Source organism: Herpailurus yagouaroundi, unplaced genomic scaffold, assembly GCF_014898765.1.
Source record: "Herpailurus yagouaroundi ecotype Mexico unplaced genomic scaffold, PumYag 142, whole genome shotgun sequence".
In the NCBI taxonomy this organism is placed as follows: domain Eukaryota; kingdom Metazoa; phylum Chordata; class Mammalia; order Carnivora; family Felidae; genus Herpailurus; species Herpailurus yagouaroundi.
The window spans coordinates 225,835-235,756 of record NW_024412397.1 but is presented as its reverse complement, the minus strand read 5'-3'; the positions used below and the strand labels follow the sequence as shown (position 1 = coordinate 235,756).

Sequence of the window (9,922 nt, the reverse complement as noted above, 5' to 3'; positions counted from 1 at the left end):
CATTTCCTACCTTGGCCAAATTGGTTGGCTTTCTAGCAGCCATTCGGAGACACCCCCCCCCATTAGAGTCTGGCGGTAGACCCGGAGCCTCTCCTTACCTTCTGCCGTGTTGAAATCCCACTGGGGCCGAGTTAAGGGGAAGGAGGCATCTATCTGAGCCTGGTTGGTGGTGGGATTCCCGTCTGCTCCCAGAACTAGTTTTCAGGCCTCATTGAGGATTCTTTCTCTTTCTTCGGTCGTGAACAGGACCTGCAAAAGCTGCTGGCAATCGTCCCACGTGGGCTGATGGGTAAAAAGAACAGAGCCTAATAAATCAATAAGCCCTGCCGGTTTCTCGGAAAACTTAGGATTCTGAGCTTTCCAATCGTAGAGGTCACTAGTGGCGAAAGGCCAATAGTGATGGGGCTGATTCCCCTCCGCGTCTGGGGGTCCGGCGGCTCGCAGGGGCAGAAGAGTGGAGTCGGCAGCGGAGGCGGATTGCTCCCTCTGAGCCCTTTGTCTGGTAAAGGGCCGGCTTCCCACTGGAGCGTTTCCGCCTCCCGCTCTCAGAACAGTGTCTGCCTCCCCCAGAGGGGGAGGATGGTGTTCTTCCGGCATCCTAGAGGGGTTACACGGGGGAGGAAAAATTAATTCTTCTGTAAGACAGGGTAGAGGGGTGCTGAAGGCTGGATAAGACTTTTCTTCTTCTTTGTCCCCTGCAAAGCAGGAATGGGCTTTGGTTCCGGAGGGAGTGGGGCTAGGAAGGGCTTAAGCCAAGAGGGTGGGTAGAGGCGTAGTCTGAGTCTGTCCCATAACGTCCGTCCAGTAAGTCCACAGAGCAAAACAGAGAAACACAAAAACAGACAAACAGAGGGCCCCTAGAAAGTCTTGCAACTCCATGGAAGCAAAACTGAAAGCTAGCTTTTGAGGGGATTCCACGTCCCTCCAAAACCGATGAGGGGATTCCACGTCCTTCCGAAACCGAAAGCTAGACGACGGCCTCACGCCGACCAGTGGGAGCGACCCGCCTCGTCTCAGACCTTTGAGGGGATTCCACGTCCCTCCGAAACAGATGAGGGGATTCCACGTCCCTCCAGAAGGGAGAATCGGAACGTCTTCCGAAACTCCCGGCCCGTGGTCCTCCAGTGCGTCCACTTAGACCGCGTCGGGCACTACCAGAATTCCAGAAATGAGCTCACACAGAAAAGACAGAACAAACAGACAGACACTAACCGTGGCCAGTCAGGCTCTCCGGGTCGGGGGTCCCTCGGGGGTCTTGGGGATCCCGGGCCGAGCCCCCAAATGTTATGCCCAGAATTCGTGATCCCCAAAGACCACCAGGGAGCCAAGTCCGATGCAAAAGCAAAAGAGTCTTTATTCGAGCTAGCTCGAGTTCAGTCCCCTACCTGCACCGACGCAGCAGTGAGATACCGGGGAGAGAGAGCGAGTTTCAAAAGCACAAAGGTTTTATAGGGGTCTAGGGGCAGCCGATTGGCTGGGGAAGGGTCAGAGTCCTGTTACGCAGGTCACTGGGCGTGTTTTGATCAGGAAGTTTGAACGGGTGAGCGGGAGGTTACTCAAGGGGAGGAGGCGCGATCTGAGGTTTCTGCGATTTTCCCGGAAAAGGGGTCATGTCGGGGACAGTCGCTCAAGGTGGAGAACACAGAACAAGATGGAGTCGGCCGGCGTAGGCCCGCCCTTTCACTATGAGCATTTGTACACCAATAAATTGGATGACCTAGATGAAATGGACAAATTCCTAGAGACACAAACCTGTTAAGACTAAGTTACAAAAAATTAGAAAATCTGAGTAGACTTGAATAAGATTGAATCAGTAACCAAAAATCTCTACAGAGAAAAGCCCTGTCCCTGATGGTTTTATTGATGAGCGAGTGACTTTTGGTCTTGGGGTCGTGAGTTCTAGCTCCACATTGGAGGTACAGTTTACTCAAAACAAAAAACAAACAAAAAACTGCACCCATACAATAGAAAACTCATACATGTTAGAAAAAGTGGTGTCAGGTCTGGGCGCCTGGGTGGCTCAGTCGGTTAAGTGACCAACTTCGGCTCAGGACATGATCTCACGGTTCGTGGGTTCGAGCCCTGCGTCGGGCTCTGTGCTGACAGCTCAGAGTCTGGAGCCTGCTTCTGATTCTGTGTCTCCTCTCTCTGCCTCTCCCCTGCTCGTGCTCTGTCTCACTCTGTCTCTCAAAAATAAATAAATGTAATAAAAAAACTTTTTAAAATGGCACCAGGTCATTTGGAACCATAGTTTCTGCTAAATGTGATAAAATACAGTTATTTTTTTTTAATTAAAAAATAAATCCAAGTATTGGCAAGGATACGGCCATGTTAAGTGAAATAAGCCAGTCACAAAAACACATATCCTAGAGAATTCCACTTACACTGGGTGTTTAGAGCAGTCGCCGTCATACCTGTGGTGGTGCCAGGGGCTGGGGGAGCCGGGAGCTAGTGTCAGTGGGCAGAGAGGTTCAGTTTTCCAAGACGGAAGCGATTACAGGGGCGGATGGATGGTAGTCACAGCTGCACGTCAGTCCATTACACTGAAATGTACGTTTCCATGGTTTAGACAGTGAGGTTTCTGTTGTGTGTATTTTACCACGATTAAAAAATCAGAAGAAAATGAAATGGGAAAAAAAGTACAAATATCGCTCAAAGATTCCAGAAAAAGGTAAAGTTTTATCTCATTTACATTTGTAATACTTGTGAAAAACATACACAGGTCTGCAAACCCTTACCTGAGATCCTTAGGGTCTGAAGCAGCACATTGTATCAAAAACATTGTTAAACGTTTAAACGTTCACATTGAGTAGCTTCACCAGAGGAAGGACTTTGGGGGAAAAGGAGGTAATGCTAATCGTGATAGTTGACATTCACCACACGCTGACTGAAGGTTCGAATGGTGCAACCCGTGCCTTGTGTGGACACAGCCGCGTACCCCTCACAGCCGCCCGCGGGTGCCGGCAGCCCGTGGTACAGAGGAAGATGCGGAGGTTCCGAGCGGCTCTGGGATCGTCCTCCAGCTCAACTGAGGCTCCACTGGTCCCGATGCCTTCCTTGGGGTTGAGGCATTACAGCAAGGTGACGATGGGGTCCCCTACCTTCTGCCCAGGCAGCCAAAATCCGGCTGAGGCAACACGTGGACCTCCTCAAAGCCAAGGCATCGAGGTGGCCCCGTCCTCGCCAGCAATGGGCACTTGGCCAGTGAGAGGCGAGGGGGCAAGAGGAGAGGCCCCTCTGCCTGCCTCTGGACACTTGATCGGAGATGTGCCGGGCAGACGTGACCGCATAGGAAACCATGGCCTGGGTTTGTCTGAGCCGCGAATGAACTTCCTTCACTGTCCTGTCTCTGTCCTCCTCTTGGGCGAAATGAGAAGTATCTGTGCTGTTAAAACAAATTCACTTAGTCCTGTTAATTGCCCTTAAAAGCATCCTGATTCCCCAACTGAAATGGAATTGTGGCCGGGAAGGGGTGTGGGCCAGCCCATTATTCGCCATTAACACCTCAGTGCTAATGAGTCACTTGGGCAACCACCTGCCATCTTGAAGAGCAAAGATGAGCCTATGGCGCCAGAGGATTGGCAACGACAAAGTCTAACGCTCCGTGTGTCCCTCTGGCTTGACTGGAAGCACTTTGTATTCATTTAATCCTGGGAGGCAGAGGCGACGTAACCCATCACAGAGCCAGAGTCAGCCTGCAGCCGCGCTTCTCTGCTGCACCCCTTATTTGTGGGCAGGGGAGCCCCTCAGCGCGAGAGGCCGCGGCTCCCACACCCGCCTCCTGCCAGGGTAGAGAGAGCTTGGCCACCGGGCCAGCCCCACTGGGATGGGGCGAGGGCTCCCGGCAAGGGGACGAGCCCAGGCCGTGGCCGGAACTGTGCAACCTTGCATCCGATATGCACTTAGCCCACAGGCCAGCCGGTTACTACATTCTGGCAATTTTCTGGTTGCCGAAAGAGGTCATCGCCCTCGTGTTTTCTTGGAGGTCCCCTGCAGTATGTGACAGGCTCAGTGTGTCTGGGGTAGTGGGGACACTAGAGAAAATCGGGGAAAAGACAAAAGGGTGCGGGGGGATGGCGGGGGGAGGCAGAAAGGCGCCCTGGCCGGCGAGCCCCAGGCCACTCGCCATGCCGGGGTGCGGGCTTGCAAGACCAGTGCTCGTCTTACGAACACGGAAACTGAGGCCCAGGCAGAGGTGAGCTCGCCGGGCGCCCAGGTCAGAGCCGGTGCCTCCAAAAAGACAACGCACGGGCACGTTTCAGAGAAAGTAGTTTCCCTAGACCCTCGCTGCTCACAGGGTGGCCCAGCAGAAGCGCGGGAGCTAGAGCCCCATTCCCAGGGCGAGTCCACACCTCGGGGTCTTCCAGGCCCCACAGATGCCTCACGCGCACGTCCCGCACGAGGAGGCTGGGAAGCACTGACCCAGCGAAACCCTCACACCAGCCTCGTGAGCAGGCTAACGAGCTCGTCCGCATGCTGACTTCCTACAGCTGCCTTTGGGTGTGAGGCTGCGGGCGCTCGCTTTGCTCAGTGCAATCCGACGGACTCGCCTGTCTCGCCACCCGTGACTTTGTTGGGGCAGGGCAGGTTGTCCAGCTTCAGTGCACGTCTCCGGGGGGGGCTTCTAAACCAGACCCTGGCCCGCCCCGGCCTTCCCGATTCAGCGGCCGCGAGCTGCGCGGCTGCCTTTCCGTTGCCCCGGTGGTGCCCACGCTGCCAGCTCCGGAAGCACGCTGTGCAAACCACGAGGGCACCTCGAGGGAGAGGAGGGGAGCTTCGCTGTCCTCTGGACGCGCCCACAAGAAGGGAGGCCACGGCCAACAGCGACTTTCAACCTCAGCCGCACACCCAAGCCTCCAGGGTGCTTGCCGAAGACCCCTGTCCCGGGCCCCTCCCACACCAGTGCATCTGCAGCGTGGGGCCAGGTCCTGCCTGGGCAAAGGTCCTAGTGGCTCGAGTGAGAGGCTGGCGTGGAGAGTCCCTGCTCTGTGGGTGACTTCCCTTGGCCAAGTCTTCCAGTGTCCCGTGTGGTACAGTCGCTGGCTCCTCCAAGGACCCGGACCCCCTCGAAGGACAGAAGTCTAGCTTTGTAGCTTACTCTCATGTCTAGGAAGGAAAGTCTAGGTGTTAGATGAGAAATCACAGGTCCTTGGGCGCCTGGGTGGCTCAGTCAGTTAAGTGTCCAACTTCGGCTCAGGTCATGATCTCCCGGTTCATGGGTTCAAGCCCCGGGTCGGGCTCTATGCTGACAGCGCAGAGACTGGAGCCTGCTTCGGATTCTGGGTCTCCCTCTCTCTCTTCCCCTCCCCTACCTGTGTGCTCTCTCTCTCAAAGACAAAAAAAAAAAAAAAAAAAAAAAAATCACAGGTCCTTTTAAAGTTGTCCGCTGCCTTGAAAGGGAGGGGGCACAGGTGTATTTACGTCAATGAATGAGGGGCAATTACCTGGGACAAGGGGTAAGAATAGGGACAGAAATACAGGATCAGGAGGAGGGGTTTGAGGAGGAAGGCACAGATGCCCACACAGGTCCAGGTAAGGGAGCAGAGGCCTCCCAGGGCTGGTTCAAAGCATGAGGGGGCCTTGAGATCCTGCAGCCCTGCCCGTGGCACTCCCACCTCAGACCTGATCAGGGAAGTTTCCAAGTTTTCCTATTTGTGGGACCTGCTCCTGGGCTCCCAGAGAAGCTACACTGTAACATTTACCAAGGTCAGAAAGACTTGGCAAAACCTCAGATTTGTGGCTGTATTTCTGCCCTGGGCACACACTGCACTCGTGCTTCGTTATCAAAATAGCATCCGACATAAATAAGAGGAAAAAAACCTCCTTGGTTCCCGTGAGATTAAAATCACACAGCCCCTCACATAGTGCACATAGTAAAAACCTGTCTGTAACTTTCCAGAATGTCCTTCTTCCTGATGCTTTGGAACTCTTTATGTAAAATACACGTATGACCCTGCAGCAAACGTTCCTTCCCCGGAGCACTCACTGGCTTCTCTGTGGAGATTGTGTGTCCCCGGGAGCTGTCCTCACCTGGGCTCCAATAAAACTTTTTGTTTTTGTTTTTTTTTAATTTTAAAAAAGGCTTGTTCGTTTTGCATCCATAAACCCCTTTCCCCCTGTTCACGGCCTGTTAAAATGGCATCCAGACCACAGATGCCAGTTTCTTGTGGATTTTTCTGGATATGGTAACTCACTGTTTCTCAGCTGCTGTCCTGGGGGCCTGGGGCTGGACCACCTCCCGCACAGGCTGCCGACACCCCCACCCCCACCCCCTCTGGGGATTTAGCTCCTGACAAACGAAACAGGTCCCTCCTCCTCCCAAGATCCTCCGGTATAAGGGGTTTACTGTTAATTATTATGGGAAAACAAGGAATTAATACTTGTAAATGTGAGGAATTAGAAAACCGTAAAGTCCTGAGAGTCTTGTACTCTGGTTCCATATCTGTTTTCCTCGAGAGTGTGGAAGACAGCCCATTCTCTCTCCTTCTTCAAGGTTCTTGTTGTGGGTGGGCTCACCCACCCTCCCCTCCCCTTCAGACCCAACCTAAAAGGAAGGGCGCCCTGACCCTTGCCAGCCCCAGATCGTGGCCCCTGGCGTCAGGCAAAACTCGAGCCTGTGAGGACTGATGTCTACACCCGTCGGATGTTACTCTCACCGGGCTTCAGCTCACGGCAAAGATCCACATGAGGCATTCCTCGCAACACACAGTTTTCACCTGGATACGCGGCCTCACCATTTCAGGGGATACGGGAGTAAAGCCAAGCAAAGGGCTCCTGGCTTTTACAGCTCAGACCAGAGCGTACAGTGGTGGATGGTTTGGATTCACAATCGCCAGTTCAGAAAAGCCCACCCTGGCTGGTCCTCTGGGGCCTGCCTTCCTTGCTTGTGATACCAGCCCTTTTAAAGGGCTTCTTCAGGAATCCGGTCAGAGAACCAAAACGAAGTTCCCTCCCTCCCTCCCTCTCCTCCCCTCCTCCCCTTCCCTCCTCCCTCCCCTCCTTCCTCCCTCCCTTCCTTCCTAATATTTATTTTATTCTGAGAGGGAGAACCCTAGCAGGCTCCGAGCTGTCAGCGCAGAGCCCGATGCAAGGCTTCAGCTCAGGAATCTTGAGATCACGACCTGAGCCACCCAGGCGCCCCCAGAACGAGGTTGTCCCGCAGCAGCTTCCAGCCCCACCCCCTTTGCTGACGTTTACAAAAGGCAGGAGAAAGCGATTCAGTAGCAAGAAACTCCTGTGTTTCCATCACCCTCACGCCCACGTTGTGCCCCACGAACTGCGGAGGGACGTTTACTGACGTTTTCGTACCTGGAGCTCCCGGAGCCGGGCGTGCGCAACCCCGGGGTCGGGACATTCCGGACCAGCGTCCCCTCCGGCCGCCCTCGCTGCCCTCGGGTCCGAGAAGACTCCATCCGACCCCAGTCACCCAAGTCCGCGCACCGGCTGCGAAAAGCTGGAACCTCGGGGCAACGCCCCCCCCCCCCCCAAGGCCGCCCCGGCCCGCGTGAGCTTCGGGCGGGCGCTGCGGGCGCCCAGGGGCTGAGGTGAAGGTCGTCCGCTCGGCTCGGCTGTTTGGGACCCCCCCCAGTCCACTTGGGAGCAGGTGTGGCTTTGGGGTTCCAGCCGTTTGTTTCAAAATTGCAGAGCGACCCCGGCCCGGGGCGCGGGAGGGGGAGGAAGAGCCGGGGTCGGTCGCTGGGGCGGCCGGAGGGGCGGGGGATGTGAGCCCGGGACGCGGACGGGGCGGGGTCTGTGGGGGCAACCCGAGGGGCGGGGGTGCGGGCCGGGAACGTGAAAGGGGCGGGGTCGTGAAAGGGGGCGGACGGGGCGGGGAAGGGGCGGGGTCGCTGTGGGTTGCCGAGGGGCGAGGGATGCCGAGCAGGGGCTTGGGAAGCGGGGGAAGGGCCGGGGTCAGTGGCGGCGGCCGGAGAGGCGGAGGTGCAGGCCTGGGGCGCAGGGCTGCGCTCTCCCGGGGCTGGTTGTTCCGGCCACACCGCGAGTCCTGGAAGACGCTGGGGGGTTCCCGCGGTCCCGCAGCCTCGGTTGTGCGGGTCCGTGCGGGCCGGGGCTAGTCCCCGCGACACCAGCCAGAGCTGGAGGTTCCGAAGGGTAAGGGGCTCGCCCCTGGTCAGGTCAGCGAGCCCTGAGCCTGCCTGTTCAGATCGCGGGTGCCGCTCGGTCCCTTGGCAGAGGCCCTGCGGGGGCGGCCTGGGTCGCCCACCGTGCGCGCGTCCACGCTCGACCCTGCCGGCGTCGGGGTGGGGGTGGGGGTGGGGCGGTGCCTCTGCTCACGCCAGCTTTGTGCGTGGGTGGCTGATCTCTGTTGGGTCTCAGGGTTCTTACCCCGCGGTGTGGGGTCATTCCTCAGAGGGCCTCACCTTCCAGCTCCCTGAGGCCGGTGCCTGGACTCCCGGTGAGGCCCCCCCCCCCCCCCAGGCCAGGGCGGGACCGAGTAGACTAAGGCTTTTTCCTTCTTCCTTCTGCTAGGCGCCCTCCCACCCTGCATTGGGGATTAAAATCCACCTGGAGAATTCCCGGTTAGGAATTTACATTGAGATAGAAACTTCCAGAAAATATCTTCTAAATTATATAGAAGACACTTTTATAGAAAATGTCTTCATCTGGGGCGCCTGGGTGGCTCAGTCGGTTGAGCGTCCGACTTCGGCTGGGGCGTGATCTCGTGGTTTGTGAGTTGGAGCCCCCCCTCGGGCTCTGTGCCTGGAGCCTCCTTCAGATTCTGTGTCTGCCCCTTCCCCTGCTCGTGCTCTCTCTCTCTCTCAATGATAAATAAACATTAAAAAAAACTAAAAAATAATAAATAAACATTAAAAAAAGAAAACGAAAACTAAAAAAAACTAAAAAAACTAAAAAAAAAACACCATCAAGGATAATAAATAATTGGTTTCACTAACTCAACATAAAGCCTTTTCCAATTACACAATGATCTCACTGTAGCTTTTATTAAAATTTTAGCTGATGGTTGAAAGATGCTTCCCTAATGCTCCAGGAGGACCTCTCCCCAGGGTAGGAATAGGCACCTCAACACCGGCTACCCCAGATTACCTCACAGCTCCTCCCCCGGGGTAAGTGGCAGTTCCGTTCTTGCGGAAAACGTCATGCGTCATGCGGCTTACTGTGTGTGAGCCCTGAAGGTGGGCGGGCCCCCTGATCTTAGCCCCTCATGAGTGCTTCCGGGATGTTTTAAGGGGATTCCTCAGGTCGTGTTTATGTCTGGGTGCTTGCTGGGATTAGGGAAATAGTGGTCACATACTCCCTTACCACCAACTTTCATGGCCTCCTGATGCATTAGTGGATTTGTGCAATTCTCACCCCCTAGATATCATGGAGACCCATCCTCCCTCACCTGGAGCCCAGACCCAGGTGCATTTTAGACTTTGGAATGTTTTGGACTTTAAAACAGGGAAGTGCACATAGACTGGACACTATGTAGCAGGCTCCAGGCGAACCCGTTATCAAACGTGATACAATTTCTGTAGCGCAACACGAAGAGACTCTTGAACGTATAAATAATAACACTGGTTTCTCACTGGGACGTGTCTTGCTGTCAGTTAAGGACTTGCGGTTTCCAGAGCTTTCTGCAGTTTGGATTTGTGGATTAGAGACCCTGAACGCATCAGTGCATTCCCTTAATTAGAGGAGCTTCAAGTGTTTGCTGAATGCTTCCATTTCTAGTTTCCAGATTTGCCTTGGACAGGTAGGTCCCGGACGTGAGCCTCACTCACATCCGTATTTCTGATCCTTGAAAAAGATGGTGGCCGTCCCTGTGTTCCGGAACTTCTCCTTCAGTTTCATGTCTTTCTGCCAACTCCTCAGTATTGGCAGGCAGTCAAACCTCTTCCCGGCCCTCTCCTGCTAACCGTTCTTCCTCAACACCCTCTGGACCTTGGTCACCTTTGGTGAT

General features: G+C 55.2%; 1 long non-coding RNA gene across 1 annotated transcript; it reads right to left on the bottom strand.

Annotated features, from left to right (window-relative positions):
• Window positions 1-448: 448 nt before the first annotated feature.
• LOC121032744 (uncharacterized) lies at window positions 449-7,734 on the bottom strand. The gene is made up of 3 exons (XR_005791436.1): window positions 7,309-7,734; window positions 2,415-3,380; window positions 449-598 (listed from the first exon to the last, which is right to left on the bottom strand). It is a non-coding gene; the product is annotated as an uncharacterized LOC121032744 (long non-coding RNA).
• Window positions 7,735-9,922: the final 2,188 nt, after the last annotated feature.